This window comes from Eurosta solidaginis, chromosome 3 (assembly GCF_040869045.1).
Source record: "Eurosta solidaginis isolate ZX-2024a chromosome 3, ASM4086904v1, whole genome shotgun sequence".
Taxonomy (NCBI): domain Eukaryota; kingdom Metazoa; phylum Arthropoda; class Insecta; order Diptera; family Tephritidae; genus Eurosta; species Eurosta solidaginis.
In genome coordinates, this window is record NC_090321.1 from 48,697,598 (window position 1) to 48,720,670 (window position 23,073).

General features: G+C 33.9%; 1 protein-coding gene and 1 pseudogene across 7 annotated transcripts in view; both read right to left on the bottom strand.

The window, feature by feature from the left end:
- The window catches only part of par-1, a 262,434-nt gene that overhangs the window by 126,579 nt on the left and 112,782 nt on the right, over positions 1–23,073 (bottom strand). The window lies entirely within an intron of this gene.
- Positions 1–23,073, bottom strand: part of LOC137243666 (uncharacterized) — a 51,692-nt pseudogene that overhangs the window by 14,988 nt on the left and 13,631 nt on the right.

Consider the following 23,073-nt stretch of genomic DNA (forward strand, 5'->3'; position numbering starts at 1 on the left):
GTTTGAAGATTTACAGACAAAATATAAGCACATATAATAAGCACACACAACAAATATGAACATATTTATGTATAATGTAGAGCATTACAACAAAAGAAATAAACAATCTTAATTACGAAAGAAAACTAAGCAGTATGTATAAATTGAGTTTTCTTTAAAATGTGAATTAATAGATATGTATATCAACATGAATATATGTACAAACAAATAACATGTCTCTATTATAGGCAGACATTGTTTTGAACAGAGACCGAGTGCTATTAAGTAATTACAACTAATAACAAACATATAAGTAGTGAAATACACATAAAAACATTCATGAAGCCTCAACCAAATAGACGTAGAAAATGAGAAATGTTCACAGAGATTGCATATACATAAATTATATACTACAGATGTTGCAAATGAGGAACTTTAAACTAGTAAAATCAACAAATTAGATTGCTGCTCTTAAATTACCAGACATTCAGTAAAATTGACAGAAGTCTATGTTGACGCAAATTGGTTATTTTAACAGTTTTCATTGGTATTCTTAGGGACAAGTAAGGAAGGCTAAGTTCGAGTGTAACCGAACATTACATACTCAGCTGAGCGCTTTGGAGACAGAATAAGGGAAAATCACCATTTAGCAAAATTAACCTAGGGTAACCCTGGAATGTGTTTGTATGACATGGGTTTCAAATGGAAGGTATTAAAGAGTATTTTAAAAGGGAGTGGGCCATAGTTCTATAGGTGGACGCCATTTCAGGATATCGCCATAAAGGTGGACTCTAGAATATGTGTTGTACGATATGGGTATCAAATGAAAGGTGTTAGTGAGTATTTTAAAAGTGGGCCTTAGTTCTAAAGGTGGACGATTTTCGAGATATCGCCATAAAGGTGGACCAGAGGTGACACTAGAATGTCTTTGTACGATATGGTTATCAAATGAAAGGTGTTAATGAGTATTTTAAAAGGGAGTGGGCCTTAGTTTTATGGGTGGACGCCTTTTCGAGATATCGCCATAAAGGTGGACCAGAGGTGACTCTAGAATGTTTTTGTGCGATATGGGTATCAAATGAAAGGTGTCAATGATTATTCAAAACGTAGTGTGCCTTAGTTCTATAGGTGGACGCCTTTTTGAGACATCGCCATAAGGGTGGACTAGGGGTGACTCTAGAATGTGTTTGTACGATATGGGTATCAAATTAAAGGTATTAATGAGGGTTTTAAAAGGGAGTGGCCCTTAGTTGTATATGTGAAGCCGTTTTCGATATATCGACCAAAATGTGGACCAGGGTGACCCAGAACATCATGTCGGGTACCGCTAATTTATTTATATATGTAATACCAGGAACAGGATTCCTGCCAAGATTCGAAGGACGTTTGATTTCGCCCTGCAGAACTTTTGTCATATTCTTCTACTTAATATGGTAGGTGTCACACTTATTTTACAAAGTTTTTCTAAAGTTATATTTTGCGTCAATAAACCAATCCAATTACCATGTTTCATCTCTTTTTTCATATTTGGTATAGAATTACGGCATTTTTTCATTTTTCTTAATTTTCGATATCGAAAAAGTAGGCGTGGTCATAGTCGGATTTCGGCCATTTTTTATACCAAGATAAAGTGAGTTGAGATAAGTACGTGAACTAAGTTTAGTAAAGATATGTCGATGTTTGCTCAAGTTATCGTGTTAACTGCCGAGCGGAAGGACAGACGTGCGACTGTGTATAAAAACTGGGCGTGGCTTCAACCGATTTCGCCCATTTTCAGAAAACAGTTAACGTCATAAAATCTATGCCCCTACCAAATTTCAAAATGATTGGTAAATTTTTGTTCGATTTATGTTATTAAATGTATTCTAGCCGAATTAAATGAAAAAGGGCGGAGCCACGCCCATTTTGAAATTTTTTTTAGTTTAGTATTTTGTTGCACCATATCATTACTGGAGTTGAATGTTGACATAATTTACTTATATACAGTAAAGATATTAAATTTTTTGTTAAAATTTGACTTAAACAAAATTTTTTTAAAAGTGAGCGTGTTCGTAATCCGATTTTGCTAATTTTTCTTTAGCACACATATAGTGATAGAAGTAACGTTCCTGCAAAATTTCATCATGATATCTTCAACGACTGCCACATTACAGCTTGCAAAACTTTGAAATTACCTTCTTTTAAAAGTGGGCGGTGCCACGCCTATTGTCCAAAATTTTACTAATTTTCTATTCTGTGTCATAAGGTCAACCCACCTACCCAGTTTCATCGCTTTAGCCGTCTTTGGTAATGAGATATCGCACTTTTTCGGTTTTTCGATATCGAAAAAGTGGGCGTGGTTATGGTCCGATTTCGTTCATTTTAAATAGCGATCTCAGATGGGTGCCCAGGAACCTACATACCAAATTTTATCAAGATACCTCAAAATTTACTCAAGTTATCGTGTTTACGGACGGACGGACGGACATGGCTAAATGCATTTCTTTTTTCGCACAGATCATTTTGATATACAGAAGTCTATATCTATCTCGATTAGTTTATGCCGTTACGGGTTACCGTTATGCGAACAAAGTTAATATACTCTGTGAGCTCTGCTCAGCTGAGTATAAAAACACTTGTTGCTGGGTTGCCACGCAAATTGCATTAATATTTTTTTTGTAACAGAGCTGTGACTTACATTTGATGAACTTTTTTTGTTGATTTTACCAGCTTTTTTCTTTCAGTGCATGTCAATTATTTTTGAGAAATAATTTGGTGGTTCGAAGTTCGCCATGATTTAGTGGATAGACAGGGTGTGGTCCTGGTTCGATTCCCGTAAAGATTACATTAAACAACAAAAAATATTTCACTTTATTAGTAACTCATTTAAAATTCTAGCACCAAGCCATATGTAGATCGTTAACGTAGCAGTACGAGTTTAAATAAAGACACATGTCATTTGCGCATGCGGATTTCTACGTAGTTAACAATAACTTGTATGACTTATTACAAGTTTTTGTACTATTCATATAAATATGTGTGTAAATATACTAATTACATACTGATGAATCACAACTCTTTTGTGTTTACATTCATACAAATGTTAATACATATGTATGCATATACATAATATTATTCAAAAGCACGCGACTTAATATGCATTAAGGTCAACATTGTTTCGTGTTATTTTTTTTTTCGCTTTTATGCATATCCTATTTTCTTTTCTTTTATTTGGATTTGCTTTTAAATTTTTTTCTATTTTTTTATTAATTCATGTATTTTTTTTTAATTATACTTTTAATTTTTTTTTACTTCATATTTTTTTTTTAGTTATCTCCTTTAATTCACAAAATTTTCCTATCTTTATTTCTTATTTTTTTTTTATTATTATTATTATTATTTAATTTTTCTGATTTTTATTTTTTATACATTTTTTTAAATTTTTTGTATATTTTTCCCCCTTTTTATTTCTTTGTCATTTTTATTTTACTTTTAAATTGTTATTTTAATTATTATTTTTTACTTTTTTTCATAAATTTTAATATTTTATTTTTTATTAAATTTTAATATTCTTTTATTTTTCTATTTTATTACATTACATTAATTTATTTTTATATTCTTTTATTTTTTTATTATTCTTTATTTATACTTTCTATTTGAAGTGAAGTTTAATGAGTTTGAGACGTACTGCACAATAATTTCTTTTATTAAATTAGTGTATTTTTATTATGATGGAAAAACTTAGAGGTCTTAAGCATTTTTTCTATTATAATAAAAATATAATAATGAAACAAAAGAAACTATTGTGCAATACGTCTAAAACTCATTAAATTTTACGATTGTAATAAATGAATATACGGTTAAATCAAGACTGTTTTTTTTTCTTTTTTTAATTTTTCTATATTTTAATATCAGTTTTTATACTCAGTTGAGCAGAGCTCACAGAGTATATTAAGTTTGATTGCATAACGGTTGGTTGTACAGGTATAAAGGAATCGAGATAGATATAGACTTCCATATATCAAAATCATCAGGATCGAAAAAAAATTTGATTGAGCCATGTCCGTCCGTCCGTCCGTCCGTTAACACGATAACTTGAGTAAATTTTGAGGTATCTTGATGAAATTTGGTATGTAGGTTCCTGAGCACTCATCTCAGATCGCTATTTAAAATGAACGATATCGGACTAAAATCACGCCCACTTTTTCGATATCGAAAATTTCGAAAAACCGAAAAAGTGCAATAATTCATTACCAAAGACAGATAAAGCGATGAAATTTGGTAGGTGAGTTGAACTTATGACGCAGAATAGAAAATTAGTAAAATTTTGGACAATGGGCGTGGCACCGCCCACTTTTAAAAGAAGGTAATTTAAAAGTTTTGCAAGCTGTAATTTGGCAGTCGTTGAAGATATCATGATGAAATTTCGCAGGAACGTTGCTCCTATTACTATATGTACGCTTAATATAAATTAGCAAAATCGGAGTCCTTCACGCCCACTTTTAAAAAAAAAATTTTTTTAAAGTAAAATTTTAACAAAAAATTTAATATCTTTACAGTATATAAGTAAATTATGTCAACTTTCAACTCCAGTAATGATATGGTGCAACAAAATACAAAAATAAAAGAAAATTGCAAAATGGGCGTGGCTCCGCCCTTTTTCATTTAATTTGTCTAGGATACTTTTAATGCCCTAAGTCGAACAAAAATTTACCAATCCTTTTGAAATTTGGTGGGGGCATAGATTTTATGACGTTAACTGTTTTTTGTGAAAATGGGCGAAATCGGTTGAAGCCACGCCCAGTTTTTATACACAGTCGTCCGTCTGTCCTTCCGCATGGCCGTTAACACGATAACTACAGCAAAAATCGACATATCTTTACTGAACTTAGTTCACGTACTTCTCTGAACGCACTTTATCATGGAATAAAAAATGAACGAAATCCGACTATGACCACGCCCACTTTTCGATATCGAAAATTACGAAAAATTAAAAAAAATGCCATAACTCTTTACCAAATACGAAAAAAGGGATGAAAGATGGTAATTGGATTGGTTTATTGACACGAAATATAACTTTGGAAAAAACTTTGTAAAATGGTTGTGACACCTACCATATTAAGTAGAAGAAAATGAAAAAGTTCTGCAGGGCGAAATAAAAAACCCTTGAAATCTTTGCAGGTATTACATATATAAATAAATTAGCGGTATCCAACAGATCATGTTCTGGGTCACCCTGGTCCACATTTTGGTCGATATCTGGTAAACGCCTTCACATATACAACTACCACTACTCCCTTTTAAAACTCTCATTAATACCTTTAATTTGATACCCATATCGTACAAACTCATTCTAGAGTCACCCCTGGTCCACCTTTATGGCGATATCTCGAAAAGGCGTCCACCTATGGAACTAAGGATCATTCCCTTTTAAAATACTCATTAGCACCTTTTTTGTGATACCCATATTGTACAAATTCTAGGGTCACCCCTGGTCCACCTTTATGGAGATATCTCGAAACGGCGTCCACCTATGGAACTAAGGATCATTCCCTTTTAAAATACTCATTAGCACCTTTTTTTTTGATACCCATATTGTACAAACAAATTCTAGCGTCACCCCTGGTCCACCTTTATGGAGATATCTCGAAACGGCGTCCACCTATGGAACTAAGGATTACTCCCTTTTAAAATACTCATTAACACCTTTCATTTGATACCCATATCGTACAAACAAATTCTAGAGTCAACCCTGATCCACCTTTATGGCGATATCCCTAAATGGCGTCCATCCATAGAACTATGGCGTACTCTCTCTTAAAATACTCTTTAATACCTTCCATTTGATACACATGTCATACAAACACATTCCAGGGTTTCCCTCGGTTCATTTTCCTACATGGTTATTTTCCCTTATGTTGTCACCATAGCTCTCAACTGAGTATGTAATGTTCGGTTACACCCGAACTTAACCTTCCTTACTTGTTCTTACTATGAATTTTTAACGATGTGGCATGGAACTAACAAGCATTGCTGTCACCTCTGGTACAATTTTCCGCCATTACACAAAAAAAAGCGCCTTTGATTATACCTTACCACTAATGCTCCTTTTTCAGAATTTTTTGTCTAGGTTCTCCCATAGATGATCGATGAGTTGAGTTGCAGTGACTCCTGAGGGTGATCCAACTGTTTGGGGCGTAATCGAGCATCCCTTCTTTGACAACTTACGGATTGTGTTCGGGTTCATTGTACTGACTGATTCAAACTTAATTTTTTGGCACTAATTTTTCTTAAAGTTCGTATAGTCTAATTTATTCATGGAACTTTCTATGAAAACCAAATTTCCAACATCGCCTAAGGCCAAGCAACCCCACACCATCACCTAACTGCAACACTTTTCACTGTGGGATATAACATTCCGTCTCGAAAAGTGTCTTTTGTATTTTTCTCCATATTTTTCTTGGTTTTTTTCTTCCCTGATACCTCAAATTTGCTTTCGTTGCTTAAAGTCATTTCCAAAAGAAGTGTTTATAAGTGATATTTTTTCTAACAAAGTTAAGCGATATTTCTGAAATATTTCTCGATAATTTTACAGCGTTTTCCCTAAGATTTTTCCCAACACTTTGCACAACTGCCCATATTTTAGCCTGTCAATTTGTATTATCCTTATTTTTTTTTCTTTGTCAATAATATTTTTTACAATGTTGTGACTATCATAATATTCTGGCGAATGTTGACATCACTGGTAGTAAATAATCACGCAACAATTAAACATGAAGCAGCCACTCTTATATACATGATGTACACATTAGAGCTAGCAACCCTTATGTACAAGGCAACGAAGAGATCTCTCACACACGCAGATGTATCCATCAGCCGAAGTAGTAACTCACACATACACACGTATATAGCTGGTAACCAAGGAGCAGAAACAAAAAGTTCTGGACCTTTGGAGAAATATTCGGACGAGGCAACAGAGAGTATAAAAGCAGCACAAGCTGAGTAATAACTGATCAGTTTTATTTAAACACGCTATTAGTTGCGAAGTGCAGTATAATTGTGAAGTATAGTTGTACTACTCCCAAAGTAGTCTAATAAAGACCATTTTGCAATACAGAATATTGGAGTTATTTATTGGACAATTCAGCGATTCGAACGTTAGAAGAAGGTTTCAAATAAGCGAAACTTCCCTAAATTCGGTACAATATTAATATCTCCAATTCGGCGCATGGTATTTCGTTCGTTTGTTCGATAGACGTTTTTTATTGCGAAAAATGGTCTTCCGCCAAAATAACTAACGATCGTGACTACTCAACCACTTCAAATTGTTCATTAAAGTCGCCTGACATCCAAAGCCGGTGTTTGTGTAACGGCTTCTATCCTTGCAAACACATGAACCCAATTTGGGCACTTTCTTTTGACTCTAAACATATGAAGTATTTCCGGTTCGTCTACAGCATTTTTGGTTGTAAGAGTTTGCTTATTGTTTTTCCATTAAATTGAACAGAATTACATATCATTTTCAAAAAATATAATATGTTCCATTATGTCGCCCGGAAACCCCTTAAGTAGAGCTAATATTGTTACATTAGACGTCTGTACACTTTCTTTTGGCTTTGACTGTATTTCGGACTCTTTAATTACACTGTGCAACAGCCGGCTGGTTATTGGACCAAATCCACTTTTTTGTAGAGATTGAGGCTTATGTAGACAAAGTACTATCTCCGTTTTTCGAAGTTAGCCTCCAAAAAATATATATCGGCTTTCGAAGTTCGAAATTCTACATTTCGAAACTTTTTTTGTTTGTTAACGCGTTCAGCAAATTAAAAAAATAAAATGTGGTCGTGGTCCGCTTTTTTCTTTTATTTGAATGGCTGAATTCTTTTTTTGAAAAATTACAGTACGAGCAATTCCAGTGCAGACATGAAAGTAGTAGCCTCTATAATGGGACTATCTGACTTTTCACCTCGTATAACAGCTTTTATACTAAATTTCTCAAAAAGAATTCAACCCTTAATAAGGGAAAAGAACGGACCATGACCACATTTTTAATTTGCTGAACGCGTTAACAAAAAAAATTTAATTTCGAAATGTAGAATTTCGAACTTCAAAAGCCGATATATATTTTTTTGTGGCTAGCTACGAAAAACGGAAATAGTACCTTTTATACTTAAGCCTCAATCTCCTCAAAAAAGTTGGGTTGGTCCAATACCCAGAAAAAAAGTTGATTTTGTAGCATAATGTTATGTGTGCTCCGAGAGTTTTTGAGAGGTACCAAATAAATACATGTGAAAATACATAAAGTCGAGTGATTTAATCAAAAATTACTTGTTGTTGTGTTAACAGTGCTTCGCTCCATTCAAATGGCTTTGGAAATGAAGTTGACGTCGTAGTACGTTGAAAAGTACGCTAGAAATCGACCGAGATGTGATGAGTGACAATCGAAAAAGTTGTTTGAAACTCGAAAAAAATGTATGTATATATTTCTTTCAAAGATATGTCACCGCTAGTGTTGTAATTTCTTTCTGAGCATTTACATTCTAAGGGATTATATCAAATTGGAAACTATTGCAGTTCCGCCATTCCTTAAATCTTTCTAGAAATAGTTCCGACCTATAAATAAATAAAAACGAAAATAGGGGCATGGAAAGATAACCCAGGCACTTTAGCGCATCAGTGATGTATATAGCATTACAGGAGTGCGAGGAGCTTGAGCTGCTAGCCACCAGGAATAACGCCCGAAAATTTTACCAAAAAATACGGTGACAGACGGAAGGCTTTAAGACCGGGGCAAACTCCTGTAGGAACGAAAACGGCGACCTTGTAACTGATGTCCAGAGAGTGCTTAGATTAAAGAGGGAACGCTTCTCTGCTCTCCTAAATGGAGGCAGCGATTCACCGCGCAGAGATGACGAGCCCGATCCCGCAATCGATGATGATGGAATTTATGTCCCCCCGCCCGGGGCCGTGAGCGCTGATGGATTGCCTGCGGAGCTATTCAAGTACGGCGGCGAGGAGTTGGCAAGGCGCATGCAGCAGCTTCTTCGCAAAATATGGGCGGACGAGTACATGCCCGACGATTGGATTCTAAATGTTCTTTGCCCAGCCCACAAGAAGGGGGATACTGCAAAATGCACCAACTATCGTAGAATCAGGCTTCTTAATATCGCATATAAGGTCCTTTCAAGTGTATTATGCGAAAGATTGAAGCCCACCGTGAACCGGCTGATTGGACCTTATCAGTGCGGCTTTAGACCTGGTAAATCTACCATCGACCAGATTTTCACAATGCACCAAATCTTGGAAAAAACCCGTGAAAAGATAATCGACGCACATCACCTCTTCGTCGATTTTAAAGCCGCCTTCGACAGCACGAAAAGGAGCTGCCTATATGCCGCTATGTCTGAATTTGGTTTCCCCGCAAAACTTATACGGCTATGCAAAATGACGTTGAGCAACACCATCAGCTCAGTCAGAATTGGGAAGGACCTCTCCCAGCCGTTCGAAACTAAGCGAGGTTTCAGACAGGGTGACCCCCTATCGTGCGATTTCTTTAATTTGATGTTGGAGAAAATTATACACTCAGAGAAAAAATCGTACCTTAGCACATAGTTCGAGACCCGGTGACAATACAATTTACAGAAAAGAAAATTCCGCTAGGTGGCGCGCTAAGTGAGATAACTATAAATCATTGAAAAACGAGGGGTCTTGCAATTGATTTTTGAGTAACTTGCCGGTGAGCTAGAGACTTGAAACTTGGACCGTGGTTCAGAACCCGGTGAAAATGCAATATTTTATAAAAAAAAAATTCCGCTAGGTGGCGCATGGATCGAGATATTAGGAAAATTAATTTTAATTTGGGAATATTTCAATCCATTTTTAACTAACTTCCGGTTACCTAGAGACTTGTAACTTAGCATATAGTTCGAGACCCGGTGACAATACAATTTATAGAAAACAAAGTTCCGCTAGGTGCCGTGCTAATTGAGATAAAACTACAAATCCCTGAAAAACTAGGAGAATCTTGCGATCGATTTTTGAGTAACTTGCCGGTGAGCTAGAGACTTGAAACTTGGACCGTGGGTCAGAACCCGGTGACAATGCAATATTTTATAAAAAAAAATTCCGCTAGGTGGCGCATGGATCGAGATATTAGGAAAATTAATTTTAATTTGGGAATATTTCAATCCATTTTTAACTAACTTCCGGTTACCTAGAGACTTGTAACTTAGCATATAGTTCGAGACCCGGTGACAATACAATTTATAGAAAACAAAGTTCCGCTAGGTGCCGTGCTAATTGAGATAAAACTACAAATCCCTGAAAAACTAGGGGAATCTTGCAATCGATTTTTGAGTAACTTGCCGGTGAGCTAGAAACTTGAAACTTGGGCCGTAGGTCAGAACCCGGTGACAATGCAACATTTGATCAAAAAAAATTCTCTAGGTGGTACGCGGATCGTGATAGTAGGAAAACAAATTTTAATTTGGGAATCTTTCAATCCATTTTTAACTAACTTCCCGTTTACCTAGAGACTTAAAACTTGGCACTTAGTTAGAGGCCTGGTGACAATACAACTTATAGAAAACAAAGTTCCGTTAGGTGGCGCGCTAGTCAGGGGATAACTGCAATTCCTTTAAAAACGGGGGAATCTTACGATCGATTTTCGAGTAACTTCCCGATGAGCTAGAGGCATGAAACTTGGGCCGTAAGTCAGAACCCGGTGACAATGCAATATTTTATCAAAAAAATTCCACTAGGTGAATCGAGATATTGAGAAAACCAGTTTGGGAATCTTGCAATCGATTTTTAACTAACTTCCTGGATATCTAGAGACTTGAAACCTGAAATATAATTTAAAACTCGGTGCAAGTGCAATGCTTGATCAAAAAATGTGAGCTACGTAACGCACAAGTCGAACTATTTAGAAGATTAGGCCATACCTTCATGGCTAGCCTCCTGAGTGTTGCAGGCGTTGTAGAATTCCACCTCGTTGAAGGCCCAAGTTAATGCACGTCCTTGCATACTTTTAGGCGTACGCGACTTTCACCACGATTCATTTAGACTTTCATGAGTATGCGAATTTCACCACGATTTTCAGCTGTGCAAATTAAATAGCTGACAAACGAGGTGTAATCCTCTTGTTATGATGTGAGGTGGAATTCTGTTATTTTCGACAGTGTTGTCAGCGAAAATTCCACTAATTCTCTTAAATCTTGCTATTTTGAACAAATAAAAAAAGATAAGAATTTTCACTTAGGAATTACTTAATTAGTAATCAAAGTTGCAATTGCCTTTTTGTAGGCAGTACTAAAAAATTGAAAATAAAAAGATGATAAAAAAATTTTAAGGACTACCTTTATATAAATGGACCAAAAAATAGAAGGTAAATTGTCCTTTAATACAGACATGGTCTTGTTGAATTTTGACTAAGAGAAACTTTAACAATAGCTCTTGTAAGAGAATTTTGGGATTTAAAATTATAAATGTAGAGCGCGTGTTTAGATTTTAAATAATCACAAAAACAAAGCTTTCACGACATAAAGGATAAGGATGCAATAACGGAAATACTTCATATTTTCAGTGTCAAACGAAAGTGTACAAAACAACAGGTTGTCAATTTCCAGTACTTTTTGTGGTTTCCATTTGTTATACTCAGTTGAGCAGAGCTCACAGAGTATATTAAGTTTGATTGGATAACGGTTGGTTGTACAGGTATAAAGGAATCGAGATAGATATAGACTTCCATATATCAAAATCAGGATCGAAAGAAAATTTGATGGAGCCATGTCCGTCCGTCCGTCCGTTAACACGATAACTTGAGTAAATTTTGAGGTATCTTGATGAAATTTGGTATGTAGGTTCCTGAGCACTCATCTCAGATCGCTATTTAAAATGAACGATTTCGGACTATAACCACGCCCACTTTTTCGATATCGAAAATTTCGAAAAACCGAAAAAGTGCAATAATTCATTACCAAAGACAGATAAAGCGATGAAATTTGGTACGTGAGTTGAACTTATGACGCAGAATAGAAAATTAGTAAAATTTTGGACAATGGGCGTGGTACCACCCACTTTTAAAAGAAGGTAATTTAAAACTTTTGCAAGCTGTAATTTGGCAGTCGTTGAAGATATCATGATGAAATTTGGCAGGAACGTTACTCCTATTACTATATGTACGCTTAATAAAAATTAGCAAAATCGGAGAAGGACCACGCTCACTTTAAAAAAAAACATTTTTTTAAAGTAAAATTTTAACAAAAAATGTAATATCTTTACAGTATATAAGTAAATTATGTCAACATTCAACCCCAGTATTGATATGGTGCAACAAAATACAAAAATAAAAGAAAATTTCAAAATGGGCGTGGCTCCGCCCTTTTTCATTTAATTTGTCTAGGATACTTTTAATGCCATAAGTCGAACAAAAATTTACCAATCCTTTTGAAGTTTGGTAGGGGCATAGATTTAATGACGTTAACTGTTTTCTGTGAAAATGGGCGAAATCGGTTGAAGCCACGCCCAGTTTTTATACACAGTGGTCCGTCTGTCCTTCCGCATGGCCGTTAACACGATACCTAGAGCAAAAATCGACATATCTTTACTAAACTTAGTTCACGTACTTATCTGAACGCACTTTATCATGGAATAAAAAATGAACGAAATCCGACTATGACCACGCCCACTTTTTCGATATCGAAAATTACGAAAAATTAAAAAAATGCCATAATTCTTTACAAGTACGAAAAAAGGGATGAAACATGGTAATTGGATTGGTTTATTGACACGAAATATAACTTTGGGAAAAACTTTGTAAAATGGTTGTGACACCTACCATATTAAGTAGAAGAAAATGAAAAAGTTCTGCAGGGCGAAATAAAAAACCCTTGAAATCTTTGCAGGTATTACATATATAAATAAATTAGCGGTATCCAACAGATCATGTTCTGGGTCACCCTGGTCCACATTTTGGTCGATATCTGGTAAACGCCTTCACATATACAACTACCATTACTCCCTTTTAAAAGTCTCATTAATACCTTTAATTTGATACCCATATCGTACAAACAAATTCTAGGGTCACTCCTGGTCCACCTTTATGGCGATATCTCGAAACGGCGTCCACCTATGGAACTAAGGATCATTCCCTTTTAAAATACTCATTAGCACCTTTTTTTTTATACCTATATCTACAAACAAATTCTAGGGTCACTCCTGGTCCACCTTTATAGCGATATCTCGAAACGGTGTCCACCTATGGAACTAAGGATCACTCCCTTTTAAAATACTCATTAGCACCTTTTTTTTGATACCCATATTGTACAAACAAATTCTAGGGTCACCCCTGGTCCAGCTTTATGGAGATATCTCGAAACGGTTTCCACCTATGGAACTAAGGATTACTCCCTTTTAAAATACTCATTAACACCTTTCATTTGATACCCATATCGTACAAACAAATTCTAGAGTCAACCCTGATCCACCTTTATGGCGATATCCCTAAATGGCGACCACCTGTAGAACTATGGCCCACTCCCTCATAAAATACTCTTTAATGCCTTTCACTTGATACACATGTCATACAAACACATTCCAGGGTTTCCCTCGGTTCATTTTCCTACATGGTTATTTTCCCTTATGTTGTCACCATAGCTCTCAACTGAGTATGTAATGTTCGGTTACACCCGAACTTAACCTTCCTTACTTGTTTTATTTATTTTTTAATTATATTCTTTTACTTACTTTTTTATTTCTCTTTTAATAAATTAAATTTTTTTATTTTCTATTCTTTTTCTCTATTGTTATATTTTACATTAAATTTTTTTAATATTTTATTTTTATCCTTTTTCTATTTTTTAAATTTTTAATTTTTTTTATGTTCTTTTCTTTTTATGTTTTTGTACCTGTTTTTGTGATACTTATTTTTTTTATTTATTTCTTTTAGTTAATAAATTTAAAAAAAAAAACAAGTAGGGTTTTGTGAGCTCGAGGCCTTGCTTTGAATAAAACACTGTGTTTTAGTATTCATACATTTATTTGATCGATATTTCGACTTCAATCTTGAAAATGACTTCAGATTGAAGTCGAAATATCGACCAAATAAATGTATGAATACTAACACAGTGTTTTATTCAAAGCAAGGCCTCGAGCTCACAAAACCCTACATTTTTTAAATAAGCAAGGCCATCAAAAATCAAAAATTATAATTTTTTTTATTTTTATTTTCTCGTTTCCTTAAATTTTATTTTTACTTTTTTTATTAGTATTTATTTTTTTGTTATATTTTTTAGTACTTTTTTAGTTCTTTTAATTAATTAATTTTTTATATTTACTTCATTTTTTGTTTGTTTTTATTAATGATTAGGGGAAATTTTAAACAACGTGACATCAGGACGGACAAGGCGACAGCTGTTTCGATTATACCTTGTAAATCCCTTTAAAGCCTTTCCTCCCAGTAGTGGGATTTGAACCCGCACTCCTACGATGGTTGAAGTGTTACAAACGCATTCAGCCACGTCCTGCCTTAGTTATTGTAAACCTTACCCCAATTTGCTCTTTGCATATTTTTCTTTATTCACAGTCCATACTTCGTATGGCATCATGTGGTAAAGTTATGCGTTGGTAAAGCGGTTTCAAAGAAACTTGGTGTTGTTGCTTTTTGTTCTATTTATAGAACTACAACGAATTAACCAATGTTGTCTATTTGTATGAGTTTTAAGCGGGGATTACCCTTATTGCTTTAAATGTATGAAAACGTTTATTTGAAGCAATTCTTAATTTTATAATTTATTAATGATTTGGGAAAAATTTAAACAACGTGACATCAGAACGGACAAGGCAACAGCTGTTTCGATTATACGTTGTAAATCTCTTCAAAGCCTTTTCTCCCGGGAGTGGGATTTGAACCCGCACTCCTACCATGGTTGAGATGTTACAAACGCAATCAGCCACGTCATGCCTTAGTTGTTGTAAATTTATTTCTTTTGTTTGCTTAATTTTTTTATTTTAAGTTTTTTACCTATTTCATTCAATTTATTTTTTATCTATTTTATTTAATTTATCTTTAATCTATTTAGTATTTATTTTATTTTTTTTTTTGTTGTAATTTTTACTCCTTTAATTTATTGTAATTTGTATTCATTTTATTCATCGTATTTTTAATTTTATTTATGGTACTTTTTGTTCTACTTATGGTATTTTTATTTACTCTATTATTTGGTTTTTTTCATAATTTTTTCGTTTTTCTATTTTTTCTTTTCAAGATTTTCTTTTAATTTAGTTTTTTTAAGGCAGTTCAGAGTTTTGTGCATTTGATATTGAAAACATTGCAATAGCAAATATAAGCTGCGGACCGTGAACAACTTTTTTCATTAAAAAAAAATTTCTTTTCACATTTTGTTTTGTATTGACAGTTACTCATTTCCTATTCAATGTTGAAAAAATAAACTATGATTTTTGATTATGCGTATTTGCCATGACGTAGGACATGCATAGCCGTATAATTTTTTGGCGTTTTGTTTAAAAATACTACACCAGTTTGCAAAAGCAATGATACTAGGCCATTTACATAAAATCCTGAACTCCCTCAATGAGGGAGTTTTCGAGCTTGTTTTCAATCTTAAACCAAATCCTGAACTCCCTCAATGAGGGAGTTTTCGGGCTTGTTTTCAATCTTAAACATGTCTATAAGCTTTAATTGTACCATAATGGAGTTCAAGATTTCGTGTCATTGGTCTAGCATCATTGCATTGCAAACTTCCGTAGCCTATCTTTTACAGTACACTAACAAAATACACGGCGTTGCATTTGCTACGTCATTGCAAAAATGCAACATCGAAAACCGCGGTTTATTTTTTCAATATTGAGTAGTAAATCATCAACTGTCAAAACAAAACAAAAAGTGCAAAGAAAACATTTAAAATGAAAAAAGTTCATATTTGCTATAGCAACGTTTCCAACGTCAGATACACAAAATCCCGAACTCTCGTTTTTTTTTTTTATTTTTTTAGTTTATTCTTTAATATTTTATTTTTTTGCTTTTTTTTGCTTTTCATTCGTTTTTTTTTTCTTTCCCTGCAGAAAAAGTGATCAATTGCTAAGAGACGGCTAACATTAGACTATTTTACGGGATTCCGGAAAATAAACCACTTCTGGTTTACTACAAAATTTAGGTATTAACTGGTTGGAAAGCAATGAAATGTTGCCATGGCAACCATTATCTATGTAAGAAAATTATTTGACAAAAAAATTGTGGCATACAAAAATATTCGTTTTTCACGCCGTTCTGCAATGCTGATCTCATGCATCAAGAATAAAAGCAATATGTTGTTGACTTTAGTAGGATTTTAATGCATCGCTGATAGGGAATATTTTAGTATAACAGTTGGTAGTTCGACTAAAACTAGTTGACTACTAGTAAAATTACAGATTATAGTGCAGGTTGGTTTACTTGAAACTAACTTATAATTAGCCTGTCGTTAGCTTTTTGTGGTAGGCGGTTACTCGAATAGTCGAAATATGGGCGGTTTGTAGACTATCCGACATCGAATACAGAGAGTAAGAGTATTTGCGTAAATTTACTCAATAGTAATAGTTCTAGTTTCAGCTTTATAGTATATATATATACTTCTTAAATAGAAAACAAATTACTTAACCTATAGGAAAATATATGCATCTAAAATTACAATACTGATAACACTACCTATGCCCACTGAAATGTAACATTTACAATAATTTCTACCCAAAGGCCGATTCTGTGCATTTGACAAATAATACAGCATTTACATAAACCATTCAATAGTTTACAGTTTGTTGAGAACAATTTTCACATTTTTCAAAAATAAATGATGTATTTACATCAGCTCGTTATCAACTTACTTACATACATTTATACTTAAAAATATATTTGTCTACAGCGTATTTTGTTTTTGTAGACTGTGTTAAAAATAAAACTACAAAAGCTGGTAAGCTGATAAATAGAGTCACAAAAATACCATACATTTTTTTAAACTAAACAAGAGCGCAGAGTTGTATTTTTAATAGTTGCTGTAAAAAATCGTGGGATAGGAAAATTCATATCAGAGAGGATGGAGGATGCCACACCCATCCGAAGTCGTAAAGAAAAAATTCAGTTTTATAAAAAGGGGAAATGATTTGCGAGCGTTGTTTTTTCTTATTAAAATTTTAAATCAAAATTTTGATTTTACATTTGGGTAAGATAAGTCCCGTTTCGGGCTATTAGCGAGGTTTGGGCAATTTTGGTCGTATTGCTTTTGTTTAGCTACATTTTATTAAAATAATTTGTTAAAAATAAACGATTGTGAGTACACAAAGAAATCTATTTGTACTACGGCAGTTGATACCATACGCCAGATGGCAGCGCAAGCTGTAACTTTTAATTGATTAATAGAACAGTTGATTTCTGTTGATATTTGATAACGGGCTTTTATATTGGTTGCGCAAGATGCGCACGGGTCCGGCTCGTAAGAAGTTGTTTTCCGTTGTATAAATATTTTCTACACGTTCGACACACGTATTGTCCGTCCAGTTCACTAAATTTAACATGATGAACTTATTCGAACTAAATTTGTGTACACTCTATTATGGTTCTTTTTTTGAAAAGGGTTACAGCAGTGATTTGGATTCGAAATTTTGTTCACCAATTTGCTCGTATTTAATATCAATACAAACAAAATAATTATTAATGATTCTATTTTTATTTTTTTCTTTACCAACAACAAAATTTTTAGCACTAAAGGTTTACTAAAACAAAGCATTGTTTTTAAACTATATCGGCTTTTTTTTTCGTCGATTATCCCAGAAATGGTTTTTACATAAGCTGTTCTTTAAAATTTCCGTCTGCATGGCGAAGAAATAGTTAAAATATTCAATTGTTTGTAGACAATTTATTGCAAACCAACAACAAATAAATATTTGCATAAAAAATAATTTTACTCTGTACTTGAATGTCTTTTGAATTTACAATCTAAAAAATTGTCCCGTTTAATGACTGTTGATATAACAGAGACTTCTGTGACACTAGTCATAACAACAAAGTATTGAACGCCGAGAGCTTTTAAAATTAGCTGATACATTTGCATAATACACAAAATTACAATTGTTCGCTGTTGAAATGACCAATGAACTCGTTCTTTTAGCAGAACAGTCATATTGATTGAGAATCTGTCATTTTTACAGAGAGAGAGTTTCTCTTCTTTGAAATAACTAAACAAATTAGTTTCCTTGACAAAAAATACTCGGTTGAATTAACTATAATGCGATTCATTTTACTGAATGCCTGTTAATTCAAGAACAACAAACCTGATTTGTTGATTTTACTAGCTTCATTCCTTCAATGGAATTTGTTTTCGTTACGAACTACGAAATAAGGGTACTCATATATCATTGAACAATTAACTTGAAATTTTCCACTAACAAAACAACCCAGAGAACAAGAAATTAAGATTTATATGGCCATGATCTCAACTAAAGTGAGATTATGAAGTATGTACTTTTGAAAAAAAAAAATTATTATTTTTTTAGATTAATTTCGATAAGGAGGTCATAATGATCTATTTGCTGAGTTGCAGAACATAATGAAAATGTGTTTCAAGGGCTAAGTATATTCTTTTCAAATTTCGTTCAGTAAACGGAAAAAACAACGCAACATTTCAAAGATGTAAAAGAAAAGATATGTAAAAGCAAATAAAAAAATAATTTTGAGAATGTAACTACAATATGAATTTGTACAAGTATAAATATGTATGTATGTAGTATGTACATATAAACTTAATAAATATAAAGTTCCAACTTCCACACTACCATAACTTATATTCCAGCAGTTTGATATTTTAAAAAGACAAATGAACGCAAGAGGGGAGTTCAGGATTTTGTACAAATAGTGGTGTAGTATTTTTACACAAAACGCCAATAAATTATACGGCTATACATTTGCTACGTTATTGCAAATACACTACATCATAAACCGTAATTTATTTTTTCAATTTTGAATAGCAAATTAACAACTGTCAAAACAAAACAAAATATGCAAAAGAAAAAATTTAAAACGAAAAAAAAAAGTTGTTCACGATCCGTAGCTTTCATTTGTTATAGCCATGTTTCCAATACCAAATACACAAAATTCTGAACTCCCTTATTAAGGGAGTATGTAGCAATATTATCATCACTTACTAAACTATTTAACCCGTTTGTAGTATACGAAAGATAAAAGGCAGTACTGAAATTTTTTTGTTTCGAAAATTTGCTATAACAAAAAAAAGAAAACACAATACAGCTGCGAACATGAAAACAGCACAAAAAATTATTAAAAAATGTTATCCTTTTATTTACCGATATATATGTTTTTTTGTTTATTTCCGTTAGTTTAAGTAAAAAATTCAATTACAAAAAAGGTCTTCAAAAAAGTCGAGGTGTGTTTACAAATCTGCGAATGTTTCTACTATAAAAAAATAAAAATATACAAATAAAAAAATTAAAAATATACAAATTAAAAAAAAAAAATAAATAAAAAAAAAATTCAGAATTAAAAAAAAAAACAAAAAAATAAAAAATAAAAAAAGAAATGTTTTCATACATTAAAAGCAATAAAGGCCAATCCGCAGGAGTGGAAAAGATTTACAACGTATAATCGAAACAGTCCACCCTAATGTCACGTTGTTTAAATTTTTCCCAAATTATTAAATAACTAAATAATTTACAAAATTGCTTTAAAAAAATTATGTTTTCATACAATCAGAGCAATAAAGCAGGCTCCTCGCATAACAATACCAGTTTCGATTTTTTTATTTAGTATTTTCATATTTGGCGGCTGCCGTGGTGCTCCGCCTACCACAACGAAGATCCTTGGTCACGCCCCGTTAACATCAAAAATTTTAGAAACAAGTTTTTTCAATTAGAAAATACTTTCTAAGCGGAGCGCCCCTCGGGAGTGATTGGGCACATGCCTCGAGTGTATTTCTGCCATGAAAAGCTTCTCAGCGAAATCTCATCTGCCTTGCAGATACCGTTTTGAGTCTGCGTAAAACATATAGGATCCGTCCCGCCAATTTGTAGGAAAAATTAGAAGAAACACGACGCCAATTGGAAGAGAAGTTCGGCCTAAAATATCCTCGGATGTTATCGCGCCTTGTTATTTTGTTGTTTTTTTTATAAAAATTGTTTGGGTATTCACTTGTGTCAATCAATTTTAGTCTTACAAAGAACATGTCCAACAACAAAAATTTTAAGGACTACCTTTATATAAATGGATCAAAAAATAGAAGGCAATTTTGCCTTTAATACAGATATAGCCTTGTCGAATTTTGACTAAAAAACTTTAACAATAGCTCTTGTAAAAGAATTTTGGGATTTAAGACTATAAAGGTGGAGCGCAATCTTTCAATTTAAGGCAAACCATGTACTTGGTGGGATTAACTAATTGATTATAATTCAAGAAGACTATGTCTGTATTAAAGGACAAATTGCCATATATTTTTTGGTCCGTTTATATAAAGGTAGTCCTTAAAAATTTTTTATCATCTTTTTATTTTAAATTTTTTAGTACTGCCTACAAAAAGGCAATTGCAACTTTGATTAGTATTTTAAGTAATTCCTAAGTGAAAAGTCTAATCTTTATTTATTTTTCAAAATAGCAAGATTTAAGAGAATTAGTGCAATTTTCGCTGACAACACTGGCGAAAACAACATAATTCCACCTCACATCATAACAAGAGAATTCCACCTCGTTTGTCAGCTACTTAATTTGCACAGCTGAAAATCGTGGTGAAATTCGCATACGCCTGAACGTCTAAAAGAATCGTGGTGAAAGTCGCGTATGCCTAGAAGTATGCAAGGACGTGCATTGAGTTGGGCCTCAACGAGGTGGAATTCTACAACGCCTGCAACGCTAGCCATGAAGGTATGGCCTAATCTTCTAAATAGTTCGAATTGGTGTTACGTAGCTCAAATTTTTTGATCAAACATTGCACTGTCACCGTGTTTTAAATAATATTTCAGGTTTCAAGTCTCTAGATATCCAGGAAGTTAGTTAAAAATCGATTGCAAGATTCCCAATTTAAAACTAGGTTTCTCAATATCTGGATCCATGCGCCACCTAGCGGAATTTTTTTTGATAAAATATTGCATTGTCGCCGGGTTCTGACTTACGGCCTAAGTTTCATGTCTCTAGCTCATCGGGAAGTTACTCGAAAATCGATCGCAAGATTCCCCCCGTTTTTAAGGATTTGCAGTTATCTTGACTAGCGCGCCACCTAGCGGAACTTTGTTTTCTATAAGTTGTATTGTCACCGGGTCTGCAACTAGGTGCTAAGTTACAAGTATCTAGGTAACCGGGAAGTTAGTTAAAAATGGATTGAAAGATTCCCAAATTAAAATTAATTTTCCTAATATCTCGATCCATGCGCCACCTAGCGAAATTTTTTTGATAAAATATTGCATTGTCACCGGGTTCTGACCCACGGCCCAAGTTTCAAATCTCTAGCTCGCCGGCAAATTACTCAAAAATCGATCGCAAGATTCCCCTCGTTTTTCAGGGATTTGTAGTTATCTCAATAAGCACGCCACCTAGTGAAACTTTGTTTTCTATAAATTGTATTGTCACCAAGCCTCGAACTGTGTGCCAAGTTTCAAGTCTCTAGGTCACCGGGAAGTTAGTTAAAAATGGCTTGAAAGGTTCTCAAATCAAAACTAATTTTCATAATATCTCGATCCATGTGCCACCTAGCGAAATTTTTTGATCAAATATTCCATTGTCACCGGGTTCTGATTCACGGCCCAAGTTTCAAGTCTCTAGCTCACCGGGAAGTTACTTAAAAATCGATCGCAAGATTCTCTGCGTTTATTCAGGGATTTTCGTTTATCTCGATTCGTCTGCCACCTGGGCGAATTTTTTTCCACGAATTGTAGTGTCATCGACTCGCAAACTATGTCTAAGTTTCAAGTATCAGGATCACCGAGAAGTTAGTTAAGTCGATCGTAAATTTCCATTTTAAAATAAATTTTCTGTATATCACGATCCGTGCGCCACCTAGCGGAGTTTTTTTCACTTGCATTGTAATGTCGCCCAGATCTGAACTATGTTCTAAGTATTAAGTGTCTAGCTCAACGGGAAGTTACCGAAAAAGACTTCCGTGGGTCAAAAATTCGTATGGAAATGAGGGGACAATCTTGAAAGCGACTTAATATAAAGGTAGTAAAAATCAATGCAAATTTTGATAGGCTTATACATAACTTGTACTTGCTCTAAAATTGTTTGGGCCACAAAACCGACCGTATACCGCAAATTCTAAAAAATTAAATTTTTGTGCAGGTTTTTAAACACTTCTCAAATTTTCGAAAACGTTTTAAGCTACGATTTAATAGACTTAGTTACAGAATCCATTGACTTTTTTCTGAAATTAACTGTACCTCTTCCAGCAGTACATTGGAATACATATATATTATATTGATTTTTGAAAGCATCAAATATATTTTAAAGCGCGTCACTTTCATTTTAGAATGTATAATATGAACTTAAGAAGCAATCAATACGATTTTAAAAAGCGCGAAATGTACGAAAACTGCGAAAACATCAAATGTACTTCAGCAAATGTCAAATGTGATTTCGAAAATAACAGATTTATATTATACGAATGACTAGGAACAACTCGGCACTCATACCAGTTCACAGAGGGCAATCTTCGACCTGGCGATGTAGCCGAGCAGTGGGGTATATTTCTTTCTCATAACGCACCGGTGCTGCTGACACCATAGGTTTCCAGCGATGCCTCAAAAACAACTGGTGCGATGAGGAACGTCGCACTGCCTCGAAAAAGATGGACGCTGCCTATAGCGGCACGCTGCGTTCGGTCGCGAGGTAATAGAACGCTAGAGTTGGTAAAGAGCATGTATTCACTTCTGTACACATGGTCGGAAAGCAAACAAGGCTTCAGAAAAGGCGACTCCATTTCGTGCTATTTCTTTAACATAATGTTGGAGAAGATATTTCTGGCAGCAGAACTTAACCCTGATTTCACAATATATTATAAGATCTTGCGGTAAATGAGGACAAGACGATGTACTTGCTGTCATCCAAGATATTAGCACCACTAAGCT